Genomic DNA, 20,478 nt, shown 5'->3' on the forward strand with positions numbered 1-20,478 from the left:
CATTGCTTTCTGTTCCTATTGCTTCGCAGTATATTTTCCGCTTACACTGCTCGACTGTAAAACATTGTTGTCTGTACGTAAAATGGACAAGGCCACAGGGCCGTGAGGATAACAAGAGTTTGTTGAAACACAAACGTAGGCAGCGCCAGGAAGAATGCCCGGCTCCCTCCCGAATGTAGCCTTGAAGCAGAGCTGCAGGGCATTTAATCATTTCGCAGCTGCCAGCCAGTCTCGTTATATGGTAGAATATGTTAGAATAATACAGCTAAAGGCTTGGATTATGCTTTTCTTACGGCCCCCCTTTGCTGAGCCCGCTAGAGCGTGTCGGCTCGCAGGACACGAATAGCACCTAATAGATAGCAAGGTTTGGAATGCAACTCTTCCCCCCCGTATGTAGCTCACTTCCAAGAACAGAAGCGCTGTGTTCTATTCAACAACTGAAAGATGCCTCCGCACTCACAAATTGCAAATTGTTACTAGAATAGATGTTTGAAGGTGTCATAGTTGTCGGAGATGTCCATCATCACACCAAGTTCAAAGAAACCCAATAAAAGGGGGGGTGTTAAACATGTCATAGCTGATAGTTTAATATGCATTTTGTATATATGTAACTGATGTACGTAATTCACTCTCTTGCGTCCCTCGAGGTCTAGAGATACACGTCGCGGGGCGTGAGACCGAGTTGGCCAACTGAGACTTTTGCTTTGCAATAAACCCTAGCTTTGGGAATACAACCTTGTGTCTGGCGTATCCATCGTGTGGGGTGACTCGCCTTGTTTCCATAGACGTTAGAGACCCCTAGGGGCCCCTTTAAACGCGTTCCCTCCGTTAGCTGTCATTTCATGGATTCTCAGGAGGTTGAGGGGATTTTGAGCCACCAATGATCTTGATCGTCCCAGATTGGCCGAGGAGAACACGGTACTTGGAACAGTTCCATGTTATTTCATTGACCGTAATTACTTCAAAGTAATTTACTTTGAAGTTATTACTTAAAAATGTCACTTCAAATTTCTTTTTCTTTCTTCTTTATATTGATTTGGGGAGGGGGATCTCCGCCCCCTTGACTGCTACCCCTCCCCAACCTTCTCCCCACCCTCTTTTTACTGCTTAACCCACATCGTCTTGTATTTTTGAAGTAATTACTTTTAAGTACTTTGAAGTAAATTACTTCACAGTAATTAGTGTCACTGAAACAACAGGAGACCCTTGGAACACCCGGATTTGACCATCTGCCCACCTCTCTGGTTGCATTGGCAGTCGGACATCCGATCACAGTCGGAAGGTGAGGTACTTCACTCGAACCCAGAATCCCTCAACCTAAATGCATGACTCTTGAGAGGATGAGATATTATGACTGGGACCTCTCAGAAGAGGTGCTTGAGGTGCTACTGGCTGCATGCAGACCATCTACAAGATCTGTACACATGCAGATGGAGATGATTTGAGGTGTGATGCAGGGAATGCAGGATAGACCCTATTGCTTGTCCTACCCCTACAGTGATGGAGTTCCTTCTGTCACTAGCCTCTTTAGGCCTTCAGATTGGTATAATGAAAGGCTTCTCACCAGCTTTGTCCGTTTTTAAGAGGTCTCTGGATCAAGGGTCTTTCTTCACAATCCCAGGTATGACTCAATTCCTGAAGGGCCTTGTTAAATAGGTTTCAGTTTACCACGTTTTCGGTTCCAGACCTAAACTTAGTCTTGGCATTCCTAATGACGGCTGCATTTGAGCCTATGTATTCATGTCCGATCAGTCAACTTATCCTGAAAACAGCTTTCCTGGTGGCAATCACGTCAGCGAGGCATGTGAGTGAAGTGCAGGCTTTGTCCTGCAAGCCACTCTTTCTTCGATTCTTTTAGACATTAAGCTTCACTCAAGGTGCGTCCAAAATTCCTACCTAAAGTGTTATCTGAATTCCATGTCTCGGAGAGCATTGATTTGCCTGCATTTTATCCTCCTCTGCATCATTCTAAAGATGAGGAGAGGCTGCACATGCTAGATCCTAACAGGGCGATCAGCTTTTATGTGGCTTGGACAGCGGAATTCAGGCGCGATGACCAACTCTTTGTGGCTTTCTCTTTGTCCAGGAATGGCTTGGCTGTGAGGAAGCAGACAATCTCCAAGTGGATTACTCTCTGCAATGCAGAGTGTTATAAGAGATCAGGCAAAGATCTGCCACCTGGCATCCGGGCACATTCCACCAGGCGTATGGCAGCATCATCTGTGTTGCAGAGGGGTGTACCAGTAAAGGAAATATGTTGAGCTCCTCGCGTTCACCAAGCATTACTGCCTGGAAGTAGTATGCGGTTTGAATGCTCGATTCAGCAGAGCTGTTTTGCAGAGCTTCCTTCTCTGAGGCCTTTCACGCCGCCTCTGCACTCTGTACTGCTTTGAGAGTCTATCTGATCATGAATCTGAGGGAGAAGGCAATCAATTGAAGGAGAAATGACTTACCAGTAATGTTCTTTCTATGGATTCTTCTCCCATAGATTCCTCATCATCCTCCCATTCGGCCCGCTATGAAAGTGGTCTGCCGTTGATATTGTTGTCTTCTTCCACTGGGACAAGGTTATGATTACATGTGTGTTGAGCACAGTTTGACGCCTTGCTCAGCTCAGGGGAGTGAAGGTGAGGAACTGAGGTACGGGGCGTTGTGACGTATGTATGTGGCCCACGTCATGTCCAGAGTCGATGAGTGACACGATCGAGTCAAGAGGAGTGGATGTTCGAGTTGTACTATGCCCCCTGTCGAAACAGTTGCCGAGCAGCTGATGCTGGAATGGATATCTATCTGATGAGTAGTCTGCGGAAGAAGAATCTATAGAAAGAACATTATTGGTAAATCATTTCTCATTCTATACAGTGCATCCAGCTCATTTTGGTAGTATGGGGTGTTAGAGTTGGTGAAGAAGGAAAGAGTTCATTGAAGAGATGCATACTGAGAGGGAGCAGAAGGAGAGAGCTGGAGGTTGGAGTAAGAGTTTGGAAGATAGTGAAGGAGAGGAGTGTCTTCAGGAGGAGGAGAGTTGATGAGAGGAGGAGACTGGATGAGGGAAAGGTCCCATCAGGATATAAATCATTGGGGAGTGAAGGAGGCTGGATCAGGAGAATGGTACCATCACAGAGACTAGAATTATTACAAAGAGGAGGAGCTTGGCGGGAGAAAATGTTACCAGCAGGGGGAGAGAAGTTGGCATTGAGAGGGGGACCCCCTTCTTAAAGTGAACAAGTGTTTGGGAGAACATTTAAGAGATACCAGGAAGTGGAGAGCAGAACCTCACCCCTAGCTAGAGGTAATGCATGAGGAGGCTGGAGATCGCCCACCCACCTCCAAAGGACAAAAGAGAGAAGCCGGGAGGAAAGTTTTTGGAAGACTTCTCAATTGTTTGTGAACTTTAGTCCTGTGAACCATAGCAAGGCCTTATCCAAGGCTTCCATTTCAAGTTGGCTCTCTGGCTGCATAATGCACTGTCTTGGCCTCTGCCAGGATGTCCGAGTGCTTATTCCACCAGAGCGATAGCTGCGACGATGGCATTCCTTTCTGTTGTGCCCCTGCCTGACATCTGCAGGGCTGCAATGTGGAGGTCCACACATACCTTCACAAAGTTCTACTTCGTTGGCCAGGCAGTGCTACGCAACTTGTTCGCTTGAGGTGAGTCTGTTCCAGGGGGAAGTTTTAATTGCTTCTGTTGAGCCTTGCCACCTCCCATGGTTGTGTAATGTGGTACTGCTGTGTTTTCGTTATTCATGAGCATGCAAATCCATGCCATACCCCCCCATGCTGGAGAAGGTGTAAGTTACTTACCTGTAACTATTGTTCGCAAGCATGGGTCTGGCATGGATGTCTAGTCAAATACAAAGGGCCTATACTAATTACAATCTATTGCCAATCCTTACCGCTATGCTACAAAATAGTGTGGGCTAATGTTCACAAAAGAAAGAAGCGTTCACAAAATTATAAGTCAGGATGCTTAGGTTGTGGGCCTCCCTTCCCCACTTTTCTGGCTCGGGACAAGATGGGTCACTTGAGCACAGCACACTCTTGAGCTTCTTCGGCATGAGATCACACTTTCTTTCACCAACATTAGGGCCTTCTCTGCCCAAGTCGCCTTTGTGCAAAGTCTCTTGCTTCAAAGGGGTCCATTCACCATAAACGACAAAGAAAAGTTCCTTCCTTAATATTGACGTCGGGCGATTTACTCTTCACCCTCGATCCCTCTCTTCAGGGCTCATTCCTCAATATTCACAATTAGTACCCCTCAGCCAGGCTCAGACCAATTTCAGTTCGTAGGCAATCAAAGACTTTCGAATGTGCACAGGCTTCCACTTAACCCGCTGCAGGACCACTTCGATTTCACTGTTCACTAGTCTTTTACACTCTCTGGGGGTTGGAAGGGTACCAAACAGAGAGGTTTGAGTGAGCACCCTCGTGGCGCCAGACCACTCTGTATCTGGTACCTATTTTGGATTTCACAGTTCAAACGCACACAAGTTCATTGTTCATACAATGGTCTGTTATCAGCTTCTCCCGACTCACCGGCTGTGCTGAACTCATTGTCGTTGCTTTGCTGTCGGAGTCTAGGATAGTACCACAGGAGGCAATCGCTTCTCCCTGCCTTGGCTATCAATGCAGGAAGGCCCTGTGCACCTTTGACACATGCTACACTGTTTGCTAGCTTTTATTCCTGGTCTTATGTTTCTTTTCCTTGAGGCTTCTAGAAAGTTGCGATCCTTTCTTGAAAAGTGCAAGGGCAATTCACTCCTTGTCATCCTCTCTGGTTTAGTCGCCTTTCTCCTCGGTTTAAACTGCCATGCCGGAATAGCTGGCATGCGTCATGCGTTTGGCCTTGCTCGGAGTGTGCTTTCGTGCTCGCCTTTTATCTGTGTGGGGAAGTGTGATGGGAGTCAGGTGTGTAGTTATCAGTAATTGCCTGACTCTGCTTGGCCCTTGTGTTAGGACATGTCAGGTATACGGCTCTGGTGTTAGTCCGTTGTTTCTCATGATGAACTGTCCGTGTCGGAAAAGGATGCGGGGGTTTAGCTTCCAGATATCCTACCTGGTAGGATGGGGAAAAAGGTGTCATAAGTTTGTTTATTTATTTATAACGCGCTCCAGACCCAAGGGTATCAGTGCGCAAAGGATAAGAATACTTTAGGCTTGCATGGTTACAACGTTAAACAGTTAAGATCACATGGTTACAAAGGTTGAACAAAGATGATTATATACAAGAACAATACAACATTATAGAGTGTGAAGTCAAATTAAAGGATTGGCATCGGTACATGAGTGTAAGGATAAAAATCAGTGTAAGAAGCATTCAGATTGCGCCTTTACTCAGTAAGGCAGAGTAGGACTAAGAAGGCAGGCAAATTACATGCAAATTGCATGATTACACAATATACACAATATTTTGTAAAATACACAATATATACAGTATACACACTATGTGCAGATGGAGCAGGAATTACATGCTATGTGTAAAGGGCAGGTCAAAGGTCATTGTCCTTAATCCAGTGGATGAGGTTGGACCTAAAGCAAGGGTAGGGTAGACCTTCCCTCACGGGCGGTAGGAGAGAATTCCAATGTTGGGCAGCTTTTACCAGGAAACTGCTTCAACCTGTCTTGGTGAGTTTAAATCTAGGCACTGTTAGGAGGTTGGCATTGGTGGATCTTGTGGGGTGGATGGATGATTGTCTCGTGAATCTGGCTATGATATATTGTGGGGCGGCATTGTGGAGACATTTGTGGGCTAGTGAAGCTGTTTTTGAGAAGGATTTTATCTTTTGTGGAGAGCCAGTTGTTGGATCTTCTGATGTGAGAGATGTGGGCTTTCTTAGAAATATTAAGGGATGCTCTTAGAGCATTGTTTTGTAAAATCTGGATATTGTTGGTAATGTATTTATTACACCCAAAATAAAGGGCATTACAATAATCCAGTTTGGACACAACAAGGGCTCTTGCTAGGCTGATACAATTATTGGAGGAGAGGAAAGGTTTAGCTGCTCTGATTAGCATACAGGTATAAGCGGTAGATGAGGCCAGGGAGTTGACTTGTTTTTTTAGGGTTAGCGTGGAGTCTAGGTGGAATCCAAGGGTTTTGACTTCCTTGGTTACTGTGATGTTATTGTCATCTATTCTGAAATTAGAATAGTTGTGGCCCAGTTTGTTAAGGTTAGTTGGGGTACCGAGGATCACGAGTTCCGTTTTGTCATCATACAGGCATAGACCGTGAGAGGCCATCCATGCCTGGCTGATGAGGTACACTCTATTCACAAAGGCCAAATCCTTGTTGTAGTCTCCTGTCAACGGTATGAGGATCTGGGTATCATCAGCATAGTTAGTGTAGGTGATACCCAGGCCATCTAGATCATCAAAAAGGGGCTTTGTGAAGATGTTGTACAAGGTAGGGGACACACAGGAGCCCTGAGGCACACCGCAGATAATAGGTATGGGGTCTGCGGCTGCTGTGGGAGAGAAGACGCGCATTGTCCTGTTGTCAAGGAAGGATTGGATCCAGCCTATCGCTTCTTGTGATAAGTGGGTGGCAGAATCCAGGTGGTTGCACAGGATTTTGTGGTCCACCAGGTCAAATGCCGCTGAGAGATCAAGTAGAAGCACTAGTGCCACTTTTCCACTGTCTCTCAGCTCGTCAATTTGTGCCTTGAGGTCAATCAGTGCAGTTTCAGTCCTGTGTTGTGGTCTGAAGCCGGACTGGCTTCCAGATATTGTTGGATTTGAAGGTACGCTAGCTTGTCTAGAATTTTGAGCAGGAAAGGGACTGTGGTGATGGGACGGTAGTTGGTGGGTATGGATGGGTCAAGTGTTTGTTTTTTAAGTAATGGGAGAACCCAGGACGGTTTCAAGTTATTAGGTATGGTGCCAATAGAAAAGGAGGCGTTGATGAGTTTGGTGATGAATGGGGAGAGATCACGCGCAGCATCCTTTATAATTTGTGCTGGGCAAGGGTCGCCTTGGCAGTTTGAGGGTTTGTGGGCGAGGATGACTTTTTCGACCTCTATGATGGTTACTTTATTGAATTGAAGCGGGAAGGGAGTTGTTAGGGGGTGGTGGAGTGCAAGGGGGTGTTGACAAAGGTTTGTTGGGCTTAGGGGAAAGGTAGAGAGTTTCTTTTTTATTGTCAATTTTAGCTTGGAGGGTTGCTACCTTAATAGATAGGGCATTCTGAATGCTTGTGCACCATGTATTATCCTTCAGGCAGGTGTCAGGGGATTGGATAGGCATTTCCATCTCTTTAAGGATGATGAACAATTCTTTAGTACTGGCTTGACTAATACGCAGGTTGAAGGAGGTTTGTTTGGCGATGATAATTTCTTTTTTGTAGAGAGATGCTGGTTTACTGAGGTTGTTTTTGTTGGTGACAGAGGGATCTTGTCTCCAAATGTGTTCGCTTTTGCGTTTTTCTAGTCTAATGGCTTTCAAATGGGGGGAAAACCAGGAGTTCACATGTTTGTTAGGTTTACTCTTTCTAAGTTATAATGGTGCTATACTGTCTAAAGATGAGATCATTATTTTATTTTACTCTCTACCAAAATGAAAGGATCTGTATGGTCAGGTAGTGAGTTCAGAGTGGGCAGGATCAAAGGAGTAAGTTTCTCTGCTGTGACGTTTCTTTTATTTATAGGAAGGGGATACCGCGTCTCACCCTTCGGTGTCCCACCTCCACTCTCCGAGACCCACCATCCAGGTGATCCTCCTGCACTGGTCCACCCCAGGAACTGGATCCAATAGCGATGGCCATGTCCTGGCCACCTGGATGACAGATCCCCAGGTACGAGCGGGTGAGACACCTACAGGTTACTCACAGACCCCTCTGCGGCTCTTCTTGGTCATACTGCCACTTTACATGCTTACTAAATCTGAAGATGGCTGCCAGAGGCTTAGGGAGAGGGCTGTCATTGGATGGGGGCAGTATGACCCAGAGGACAGTGATTGGTTTAGAGGAGAAATACAGTTTTAAAGTGAAACAGTTTTTTCTTTTACTGAGCATTCACAGCCCGACGACGGCAAATATTCAGGAGCATTTGAATCCATGCCAGACCTGTGCTGGAGAACAATCGTTACAGGTAAGTAACTTAAACCCTCTGCTCTGTTAACCCAACTCCACCCTGCCCTGTCATTTCCTGGGTTTCCCACCCTACATTTATACTTTATCCGTCAATTAAACAGTTATCTCCATCATCCTGGTCTTGTAACCTGTTTCACTCCGTGACACCTTATTTTGAAGTTGTGGACTTATAATGGTTATCAACTGCATTGTGAAGAAGCCGATTGGCCGTGGCACATCAAGTAGACGATGCCTGGTGCTAATCTGTAATTGCCTAAACATGTGATACCACTCCACTTGACACTGAAAGAACGCATGTACGCTGGCCTGTTCATGAATTTTTTTATCATGCCATTGCAAATGGCAATCACGTGAACCACCAATGTCTCACCATGGATAAGAGAATAAAAGCATTGTATTTCATGCATGGAGCAATCACATACCAGCCATATTTTACACACTGTCACAGCTTGCTCAGCGCTGAACATTATTGTGTTTACATATTACCATAACCCTGCAAAGAAGCAGTTTTCATAGACTCTGTACATCCAGTCATCTTAATTCACTCAGTCATAATTTGCGGTGGTGTATCATTCTACAGCACATGATTACTGGCACTTTCATATTCAGAGAGGAAGGGGCAACTCACAGAGGCTCAATACGCTGTATCTGGATGCTTGTGCAATGAGCTACAACTTATCATTGACATTTTACTCATTGCTCTTTCTTTTGCCAATTAAATTGTACAGTTTTTTTTAAACTAACAGAAACCTTCTCTGCCATTGACTGCAAGTGCATCTACCTGCCTTTATAATGCTTTGGCCTTAAAGACAGGGGAATTGTGAGTGGCATCTCTTTCGATAGTTCTGGACCCTCTGTGGGTTCCAACAGTTCATTACGGTGTACTAAATAAAATGTGTGACTTCATTTCTGTGCCTCCTGTCTTCATTGCCGATGAGGGGCATCCCACCGACCAACTAGGGCCAGGCAGCAGCGTATCCGTGCCGATGCGAATCCGTGACAGTGAGGTCGTCGTCCAGCAGTCAATTGCATAGCAGCCGGTAATCCTGAACCGTGTTCAAGATCAGATGCCACCGACCATTTGCCTGATCATCTGTGACCGGACACCGTCCCCACAAAGCACAAAGTTGTCAGTCTAATGTCATCTGCACCAACATCGTTCCACCTCAAACGCACAACGTGTTGTTGTGACATTACCCAGGGTGTACTCCCAGTCACAGCGCACCTATCGGCCCGTATCCGGGCAACATTGGCAAGCACTCGAGAAGTCTAGGCCCAAGGGAAAGTGGCTGCGCTTCACTCACAGCAACCAGTGATAGACCTGCACTTAAACTAGTACATTGCAGTTACACAGTACAGTACAAGAGTGCTAAGAGAATACTATTACTGCACTATTAGTAGCGATTTTTCTTTTTTTACAACTTTCCCTCCATCGCTTCAATGGAACCCCCAAGCTTTTGTCTCTGTTTTGCACCATCGCCTGACTTGACTTCTGAGGTAAGTGAAGCCTTTTTAGCTAGACTTAACCTGCTCAGCTCATCACTGGTGAGCCCTTAAGTCTACCAGCACAAGGGGGTCTGTTTCCATTATTAATGATTTCTGTTTTGCTTTAATGTACCACACGCTGTCACGTAGTGAACTGACAGGCCCCATGTTCTCCCACATCGTTATGTGGGTGGTCCCTGTTCGGGGCCAATGGTTGAAGGGGAAGTGACGTTGGGCTAGGGAGGGGGCGGGATGCAGGCAGGGGAAGTTACGTTCGTTCAGACGTGATGTTGAATAATGACGGTTCCATCACAAACGCCTCGCTTGTGCTGCCTTTGTTAATGGAGTGCGTGTGACGGGTGACTGAAGCTGTGATCACGGGAGCGTGGTCCACTCCCTGCTGACACACACCACCTTACAGTAAAGTGCTGCAGTGGTACTATCGATCTGTTTTCCTTTGTTGTCTAGCAATGGTTTTCATACCTTTTTGATGCATCTTGGATGGGCTGGTGGCAGTGGACCGTGTTTTTCTACTTTTTCCAGTTTACTCCTGTGCACCATATTTATTTTTACAGCATTATGCCATTTCAAGTATATACTCAAAATGGCTGTGCCATGTGGTTTGTCACGTCCTTTGGCCATCTTTCTTTTTGGCAATCTTCCTGCCTTCTCAGGTACAGAATCTCCATAAAAGGGCAGGCCCTCCTTTGTTAAAGGGACGTTATGGTTACTTTGCACTAATAAAAACTTATCAAAACCAGTGGAAAAAGTGTATTAAAAGGATATTATGGTTACAAGTAAAATCGAAACCCCCCAGAAATTCGCCGGTTATGATAAGTTAAGCAAGCATAACTCGCACCACCAGCGTGCACTGCTAAGACTAACACTCATGACATCAAAGATGACATCACACATATAGCTTGTGCCCTCTTCCATATTTTCCTTCCCAGCGTTACCACCATTGGGGTGTGTTCTGCGCCACCGTGTGTTACCCACGGTATTTCTTTCAGCTTAATGGGAGCCACCAGGTGTTGCAACAAGCCAGTCTCTGAAGTGGACTCGTCCGCCAGCCATTTGACCACATGACTGAGTTTGGCTACTAGGTAATATCGCTCCAGGTTTGGCAGTTTCACGCCCCCCTTGTCGTACGGTAGGTGTAGCATTGTTAGTGAGAGTCTGTGACGGGCGGTGCCCCACAAAAACTCCCGGATCAGCGTTTACAGCGATCGAAAGAAGGACACTTTGATGTAGCAGTGCACGTTATTGAAGAAGTACAAGAATCTCGGTAAGATGATCATTTTGGTGATGGCCACCCTGCCTAATAGCGACAGTGGTAACCTAGACCAGAACTTCATGGACTTCTTCAGGCCTTGCACCACCTTTGCCATGTTGTGTTCGTGCATCTGTTCTGGCGTGTGCTTTATGTTGACCCCTAGATATTTGAACAAGTCCACCTCCCAGTTGAGTCCCACCACTGGTAACGTGCTGGCATCCCTCCCTCTTAGCCCCGCTATTGGAAATATACAGGATTTAGATCTGCTGAAACTGACTCCCGACACCTTGGCATAATTGTCTAGTATTACTGGGACGTTTAGATGCGGGTCCCTTACGTATAGTAGCACATCATCTGCATAGAGTGACAGTAGGTGCTCCGCTCTCCCAACCCAGACGCCAGCATCTAGGTACTGTTTCCTGAGGTATATCGCTATTGGCTCAAGGCCCAGAACGTATAGCATCGGCGACAGCTGGCAGCCCTGTCTGGTCCCCCTCTTTATATCCCAGATTGCCGACACCAGCCTCCCCGTTTTAACCCTGGCCTTAGGGTTCGTATATAAGATTCAAACCCAGCGAATAAAAACTTCCACCAATCCAAACTCCCTTAATACCGCCAGCAGCTACACCCAGTAGATTGAGTTGAATGTTTTTATAGTGTCTAGGGAGAGTATAGCATATTCTCTTTGGGATACTTCTGTCTGCGCCAGGATGTGTCGCAGTATGCGTAGGTTTAGCGCAGTACTGCGCCCTGGTATGTGGTTGCTGTGTATTAGGCCCCCAATTATACTATTCAGACGTGCAGCTAGTACCGTGGTGAGGATCTTAACGTCGTGATTCAGCATCGCCAGTGGGTGATAAGAATCACATTCTTCCGTTGGTTTCCTGGGCTTGGGTATCGGTACAATTAGCGTTTCTCTCATGGACCCAAGCAGCTCCCCATTGGTAAATGCCTCCCGGTAGACTTCAGGCAGCACTGGCGTGATAATAATAATAATAATAATAATAATTAGGCTTTTATATAGCGCTACAAACCCTCAGGTATCTGAGCGCTGCTTATTATTACCCACGGTGTGTGGTGCTCATTTATCGACCTCGGAAGGATGAAAGGCTGAGTTTGGCCCCGCCGGGATTCGAACCTGCGTTAACAGGCTCTGCACGGGCGTCAAAGCGGGCGCTCTACTCGCTGTGCCACTTGACCGGTGATAATTGTCTCATACGTTTTATAGAACTCCGGAGGGAGTCCATCGCTTCCGGGTGTTTTGCTGGAGGCAAGGGACCTTATTGATTTGGCGATGTCATATCCTGTTATTTCCGCGTCTAGGGCTTCTGGTTGTGCCGGTTCTATTTTGGGGAGACCTATTTCATCTAGTGTGTTCAGTATGTCAGATTGCGCCACTTGATGGTCATGACTGTAGAGACGGGGGTAAAAGTCCCGGAATGTGTTGTTTATTTCCTGTTGTGTCTTGTGTATTGCGCCTGTTGCGTCATTGACCTCTGTGATTTGGTGTTGTGGGTGCTCTATTTTGCCCAGCCAGGATAGCAGCCTGCTCGGCCTATCTACCTCAGCGTGTGCCCTGGCGGTTTTCACTGTGTGATCAAATTTGGGGAGCCTCCCCCATGCTTCCTGCCAGTCCCCCTGCAGCTGCGTCAGTTCTTTCTCCTCCTCCCGTGTCCCCTGCGGATTATATTCTTTGTGCTTTATCTCATCCTCCATTTTTTCTAGTTCCGCTCTTAGTGTTTTCCGTATGCCCCCTGCTCCTGTGATAGCCTTGCCCCTCACAACTACTTTCATTGCCTCCCAGACTGTACCCCATCGTTCAGCGCTGCCTACATTCACCTTTATGTACTCCTCCAGTTTGTCTCACAGCCCTTCCGCAAAAGCCTGGTCGGTCAGGTCGTCGGTATGGGTGGCCTGGGTCCCCTTGGCGAGTGATCCGAGATTGACCTGCCCAAGTACTGTGCTGAGTCTATTTGTGGCTGATGATGCTTGCTCACAAATAGTCAATTCTAGTGTGTAGGGTGTGTGGCGAGGAGAAGTACGAGTAGCCCCTGTCCATTGGGTGATGCTCTCGCCACACGTCGACCAGATCTAGGGCTTCTACCAGTGCATTTAGTGCTCCTGACAATGCATCATTTCTGGTTGCTGTCGATTTAGATCTGTCCAGCTCCCAATCCCTGACACAGTTGAGGTCCCCTCCACAGATACAGAAGCTATCTTGATGGTTAGCTGGTTTGGCCCCCAGTGCATCTAGGTGTTTTGGGATCCCGTGGTTGGGGAAATATGAGTTAATTATGCAGACTTCGGCCTGATCAATCCATCCCCTCACTATCAGGTAACGGCCCTCCTGGTCTACCTCCCAGCTTAGTAGTTTGAATGGAACTGCTGGACTTATCCAAATGAGTACCCCGCGGGCATTCTTGGAATAGGGAGCCCCATAGCACTGCCAATCCCAGTGGTCCATCACCGCCCTGATAGTTTGCTGCGTCAAGTGGGTCTCCTGGAGCAGCGCAATGGCCACCTTCTTCCTGTTGAGGAAGGACTTCTCCCGATTCCTGCTCATATATGTGCATAGGCTCCGGACGTTCCATGATAGAATTTTAATTTCGTTGGCCATTCCAGTGCATAGGTCCCCTCCACCCAGCCATTCAACCCTTTTGGTCTCAGCATCCCCCTCTGTCTCTCGCCGCAGGTAGTCTTCTCCCCCCTCCAGTCGCGCACAATAACACATATGCACTTCTTGGCACATACCTCATTTTGTGTAGGATTCAAACCATTAACAACTCCAAAACAAACCAAAACTGAGAAACTGCGCTCAGCAGCCACGCAACAGGCGTGGCGCCCCCGCATCTGCCTGGCCCATCCTGGCCTCAGCGTGTGGGCTGTGGTGCATCAGCAACTGGTCGACGCCTAACGATCAGTGGGGTGTGTCTGTACACTCTCAGCGAGGTTCCTGCTTTGCTCCTGCCGTGTAGCAGAAATGAATGCCCCGTTGTACCAAGTCGTTCATCCGCAAACCTACTGATAATATGACCTTCCCACCCCTCCGTCTTCTCACTGGCCGCTCGTTTCTCAGGCCTCCGCTTCTTTTTCATCTTTTCCAAGTTGTTGAGTTCTAGCCACATTGTGGCCGCCGCCGGTGTGTCTAGAAACACTGCTCGTCCTCTGTAAAGTACTTTAAGTCTAGACGGGTACATCAGCATGTACTGGATATTTAGCTTCCTGAGTCTGAATTTTATTGGCATAAATGAGTTCCTGGCCCTTTGCAGTGCAGGCGTGTAATCCGGGTATATTGCTATGTTAGCGTTGTCCTGGCGGATCGCACCACCCTCTCTGGAGAATTTCAGGATAGCTACTCTGTCGCGGAAGTTCAAGATTTTTGCTATCATGGGGTGGGGGTGTGAGCCCGGCGGTGGTATTTTTTGCAGGGATCTGTGTGCTCTCTCTACTACAAAACCCTACAACAGCACACCCACTCCGATATCCTGTAATATCAGGTTTTCAACAAAGTTCGTAGGGTCGGACCCTTCCATTCCCTCTTGTACTCCCAGCAAACGCATGTTGTTGCGTCTGGCGCGCCCTTACGCATCTTCCACTCTGTACTCTAGTGTTGCGTTCTTCCTTTCTAGTTCCGTCAGCCGCTTTTCCAGGTTTCTGGTGGTTTCTGCCGTTGACTTTAGTTCTGTTTCAGCAGTTGCGACCCTCTCCGTGAGATTGCGGACATCCTGCCTCATCAGCTGCATGTCGGTTTTGACCTCCTCTATTTTGGTGTCTATAAAGGATTTTAGAGCTTCTATGGCTTCTAGTACTTGGGCATCTTTGGTGGTGGCTTCCTTGTCTTGCTGCGTGTTTTGCGTTTCTGGGGTACTCTGTGGGAGCCCTTTGTGTTTGGCAGCATTAAACGAGTCAATGATTGGTGGGTCTTTCTTATTTTTTTTCGAGGGCATGTTTCTGCTGGCACCTAGTGCTTCTGTTATTGCAGTTCGTGTGGTGTATGCACCACTGATTATGTCAATGCACCTCCCATGTGGGGGTCCCTCAGAGCTATCCAGTGCGTGACGCTGGGCTTCTTGCTTGTGTGGTTTTGGGGCTGCGTTGGGGTTCAAACATGTTGCGTTGAGCTTCAGTGTAATAGTTGTGTGTATGTCCCACCTGTGTTGGGGGTCGCGTTAGTGTTCCGCCCAATCCAGATAGTGATCCCTTAGTGCCTTGTGCTTCAGTGTTTGAGGATATTCCGTGGGGTAAGCCTTTGTCACTGTTGCCTGTTTGTGGATTCGCCTCATCCAATTCAGCCCCTGGCCTCCTTTTGGGAACTCCCCACTGTTTGTTGCTGCCCCCCAGCTTTACCACTGCTGTGGCCCGATTCTGTGGTTCCAGGCTCGGGTGGTGCACGTTGTGGGAGGCCTTTCTGTGCAGCCTCACTGCTTCTCGACACTAGGCCTCTAGGCGTCCCTGCTCGTGTTCCGCCCGTGTAGGGCCCTTCTCGAAGGTCCCTCCCAGGTCAATCGTGTGTTTCTTTTTTTTATTTTTTGCCCGAGAGCCCTCCTCCTTGCTTGCTTATGTTCGCTGCACTCCCTGGATGGGTATCGCCCTGTGGTTCACTCCTCGGTTCTCTCCCGGCAGGTGCCCGTGTCTTGCGCCTAGTACTTCTGTAACTGCAGTCCGTGTGGTGTGTACACCACTGATTGTGTCAATGCACCTCCCGTGTGTCGGTCCCTCAGAGTTATCCCGTGCTTTGCCGTTGGGCTTCTTACTTGTGTGGTTTTGGGGTTGCGTTGGGGTTCAAGCCTGTTGTGTCGAGCTTCAGTGCTGTATTTGTGCGCTGTGTGGAACTTCCTTTATGACCCAACTGTGTTAAGGGTCGCATTAGTGTCCCATCGGGTCCATGCAGTGGCCCTTTAGTGCCTTGTGCTCCAGTGTTCGGAGTATGCCGTGGGGTAGGCCCTTGTCACTGTTGCCCATTTATGGATTTGCCTCACCCAGCTCAGCCCCCGGCCTCCTTTCGGGAGCTCCCCGCTGCTCGTTGTTACCCCCAGCCGTAGCGATGTTGCCAGCTTGCTGCTGTTGTGGCCCGATTCCGTGGTTCCGGGCTCGGGCAGTGCTCGTCGCGGAGTGCCTTCCCGTGCAGCCTCACTGCTTCTTGTCACTATGCCTCTGGGTGTCCATGTAGGGTCCTTCCACGGGTCCCTGCTGGGTCAGTCGTGTGCTTTTTGGGCCGAGAGCCCTCTTCCTTACTTGTTTTTATCCACTGCGTTCCCTGGATGGGTGTCGCCCTGCGGTTCGCTCCCTGGTTCTCTCCCGGCAGGCGCCCGTGTCGTGCAGCTGACTTACGGACTCTTCAATGGTATGGGCCCGTCCCGCATCTGTTGGCTTGAGGTAGCACGGTTCGTGGGTGCCTTCCAGGTGGCCCCACCTTGTCCTGTTGCTGAGTGCTGCGGTTCGCTCTCTGCCTGTGTGGAGTCCCTGCCGGTTCTCTTTCACGTCGTACGCGTGTTTCCAGGTTTACCCTCGTTCTGTTTGCTCCGTCATCCGTGCGCGTTTTGATGGTTTTGTTCGCTGTGCGCCTCTTTGGAAGGGCGCCCGGTTCCTCTGTGCTTTCAGCTTTAGTGTGTCCCAGCTGGATCTGCCGTCGTTTTCGCCCGCGGTCCTCACGTTGTCCCCGCTGCTCTGGTACCCCGTTCCAGGTTCCCTGCTGCCCGTGTGGCAGCTCAGTGGTCGCAGTGCACGGTATGGCACCTCGGGTGTCAGATCCCCCGTTTCGTTTCTTGAGGCCTCAGTGATTCTTGTCTCAGGAGGCTCAGCGTCATCACCTTCTTTCTACCCGATCGCCTTTGCCTTTCACTTTCATCACGCAGCATCCTCCATCTTGGATCTGAAGGGGCCTCGCTTCGTTACTGTCTGTACTGACAGCCGTCTTCTGATTTCTGGCCGCGTTTCGCCCAGAGGTTAGGGAAACGTTTGCAGTGTTGGCAGGTGTGTTCGCAGCTGCATAAATCTTCGTTTTTCCGTGGGTTTCAGAGGATCATTAAGGATCTCGGTAGGAGCTCCTCACCAACGCAGCCTCACACCATGAGCTCAGGCCACGCCCCTCAAATTGCCTTTAGTGAAAGACGCTATGATGAGACCTCAATCCCTTCCTCCCCTCATGACCAGCCTGTGCAAAACCCCAATTCCTCTGTATGTTTCCCATTCCGCTACCCCTTCCCTTTCCTAATGCAATGTTTTTAGTGTGAGTTAATAAAGTTCTGTATGTTCACTGTTTCTGTGTGGGTGTATTTAAAAAAAAAAGACCTGTTAGCGCAACTGTCCGGCCTGTCCGTAATCAAAATGGAGGTGCCCTGTGACCTACTAACAGCGTGCCTGTTCAGATCTATCCGCGGCATGTGTTGCACTTTTAATTAGTTTGGGGATCCCGCCGCTGTCCTACGGACACCTAAGCGCATGGCACACCACATCACGCGCAATAGGTGTCCTACGGACAGCCGTCCCATCCGCGAATGTTCGCAATGTCACCATGTGATCGCACCCATGCTGAACCTTGGTCCGTATCCGCAGACACTGTTCGGGCCCCTGATACCTAAAAAGTGCTTTTTTAACCACACCAAGGTGTTTTTAAGGTGAAACTTCACCCTTCCCGAGCTCCTAGACCGTGCCCTGGTCGATTTAGAGACTTTTTGCAACTTTTTGAGCCCAGCTTGGGGTTCAAAGTGTCCGCGGAGCACGCGACTGTTCGCAGAGCACACCCCAGAACTCCTATAAAAGGCCCCACCCCACTGCTGCTCCTCATTCTGTTTTTGGCTGGTTTGCTGGCATTGCTTTTCTGCTGTGCTGTGCTACTTTCGGTGTGTTGATCCAAAGGGCATCCATGGCTACTGCTGGCTCCTCAGCACCACCCCCAGCACCAACTACTTTTGGAGGGCATCGGGAGGAAAAAAGGTGCAGTGATGTAGAGGGGGATCAACAAGAGGATGAGGTAGTGGAAGTCCCCACTGCCAACGTGAGTCTTGGGTGTGTAGGCTCATTACCACCATTGCGGGGTATCCAAGACGAGTGCGGCCAAGGTTTGCTGCACTGAGTGAGTCGCGGAAAGCCTGGGCGATACAGCTACGGGACCACCTCCATGTGGTGACACCTGAGGTCAAACCACAAGGCAGCAGTTTGGAGAGTCATCCCCTTCGAAGGCGGTAGTAGGTTGAGTTCGTCTATCACATCCTCCGCATCTGCTCCTGTCACCACAAGAGACACTCCTGTGGGGCAGCGGATCCCTGTCCAGGCCTCACAGACCATACACAATGCAGTGGTGGTTTTTTTTGTTTTTGGCAACACCTACATCAAAAATGCTTGCTATGTGTGCAAAAAGGTATGCACAGCATGTTGGATATTTTGCAAAAAAAGCTGATTGCCACCATCAGTAAGATGGACTCCATCGCTACGAAAAATATTGGTGTTACGAAATGTAATGTTTTCATTGTGGAAGGACGACATGCTAACATCTCTCAGGAATGCGCAAACAGTCTTATTGACATTGCGCCTCAATTTCTCCATTTGCGGACCAAAATTAAGAAGAGCGCAGCCACATCTGTCTCTGGGCAATGCGAGAAAAAATTACACGGGAGTTTGGAAACATGCCCATGACTTTCCCAAGTGCCTCCTTTATTGCAAACTGCAGTGAGATTTTGGTAACATGGCCTAAACTGTTCCCTCCACAATGAACAATAATAATGGCTGGATGATGGCGCATCACCAAAGTGGCACAAAGGGGAACCAAGTCCACGCACTTCCTGCTGCGCACTCCATACCAGTGCGCATCCACATGATCAAATCCAAAGATGTGCAAACACTCCACAGTGCTCTGCATACACCTGTAACCAATGTATCCAAGAGTCCCCAAAATCCAAACACTCTGCCTCCTAAAGGACACAGCCATAGCCATCTGCACTCCTCTCAGCAAACAGACCCTCTGCCACACTCTCTCCTTGCACACCACACCCAGGGAACCTTATTGGCCAATCCCCTGTCCTCCACATTCCCATTTCCATTAAAAGAAACTTTAATAAAATAATAAAATATTCCTCCAGTCATGTTTTGTGTATCCCTATGTAATTTTGCTTCTTTTATATGTCTAACATTTCACACAGTTAGAGCAAGACCTAGTATTACATAACTTCTTTTCACAGAGCGTACATACGTTTAAATTATTCAGCCTGATTTTCAAACATTAGCAGCAACTCTTCTCTTATACCAATTCAAATACGTTTAATTCATCACATTTATAAACAAGTCACAATTTTCTAAAACATTCATGTAATTTCATTATATCGTGGAGTTAACATTAGTGTCAAAAGTGATAGTTGCTCTATAGACCACCACTTATTCTTAGTTAAAACACTTAGTTTCAATAATACTTTTCACATTCAGCTCCTATTACAACCATTCACACGCATTTCATACACAACTCAAAATGTTTAATTCCTCTTCCACTCTAATTAAGAACAATTAAACAGGAATTTCATCAGGGGAATACTAATTTACACTTCCACATTATTTAAACAGGTCTTTAGCAGATATATTGTTTTAGCTTCAATGTTCTGCTTTTTTCTGTTCCCTATCTCGTAGGCTAATATGTTTGCTCTGTGTCACTCTCCCACTGGCGTTCATAGATTTTCACTTCTCACCATCTACAAAGGATCAACAACAACACAATAAGAATCCGGTTTTCATTCAAAGTTCTCTAGCCATGAATCTACAAGCTTTATATTACACTTTTAAATTTGTGTAAAAGAGTTTCATTCTCTTATTCTTAATGGCATGGTTAATTGTGCATTAATACTCGCACCCGTTGACGGTGTATTCTATGTGGGACTCTACCACGTGACTGTCTATATCATAAGACGTTATTAGGCAAGCTTGCTCTGTGTGTCTAAATTTTAAACAGGCATGTGTTGTCAACTTTTTTGTCACCGCCATCTCTCTGCGTCGATGTAAATGCCCATAAACAAGTTGTTATTTCTCCCCTTTCTTCTTAGTAGTCACGCTACAGCCATCTTTATGTATCAGCCTTTCTTGGGCTTTAAGGCGATAGGGTTCTTAGACAATTGTCCTGTTTTTATTATTGCTTTGTGCATCTATTTTCCTTACACTATCTGTGCCTTCACGTGTAACCGTTACGAAACCACGCCACATTACTCCTAAACTATCATCGTTTCTTGGGCTTTAATTCAACAGTGTTCTTAAATAATTGTTTTGTTTTTATTATTGCTTCGTGCATCGATTTGGCACTACATTACCTGTGCCTTCATGTATAACCGCTAAGAAACCATGGATAATTAGCTAAAGCTTCTCATACCTGTTTATTTGTAAACGCTGATGCCTTTCTTCTTATGCTGCCGCGTTTCAACTGGTTCACCGCTCGTAAATCTCAATGTATTGACAGTCGTGCACTCGCCGATCTACAAAAGATCATGCTCTTATTTCAATTACCAGCAATAACCGTATTACATTTTCGTTAGGCCATATAACAGACTTTTGCAAGTGTAGGTTCCACGTCCTTTAGCTTCTATAATTCAAGGACCATGGATTTCCTCATGTTCATGTGGTTTCCTAGGTAACCAGTTTTTAAACCTTTTCCATGCCT

Source organism: Ambystoma mexicanum, chromosome 1p (genome assembly GCF_040938575.1).
Source record: "Ambystoma mexicanum isolate Mex_15411 chromosome 1p, UKY_AmexF1_1, whole genome shotgun sequence".
NCBI lineage: Eukaryota > Metazoa > Chordata > Amphibia > Caudata > Ambystomatidae > Ambystoma > Ambystoma mexicanum.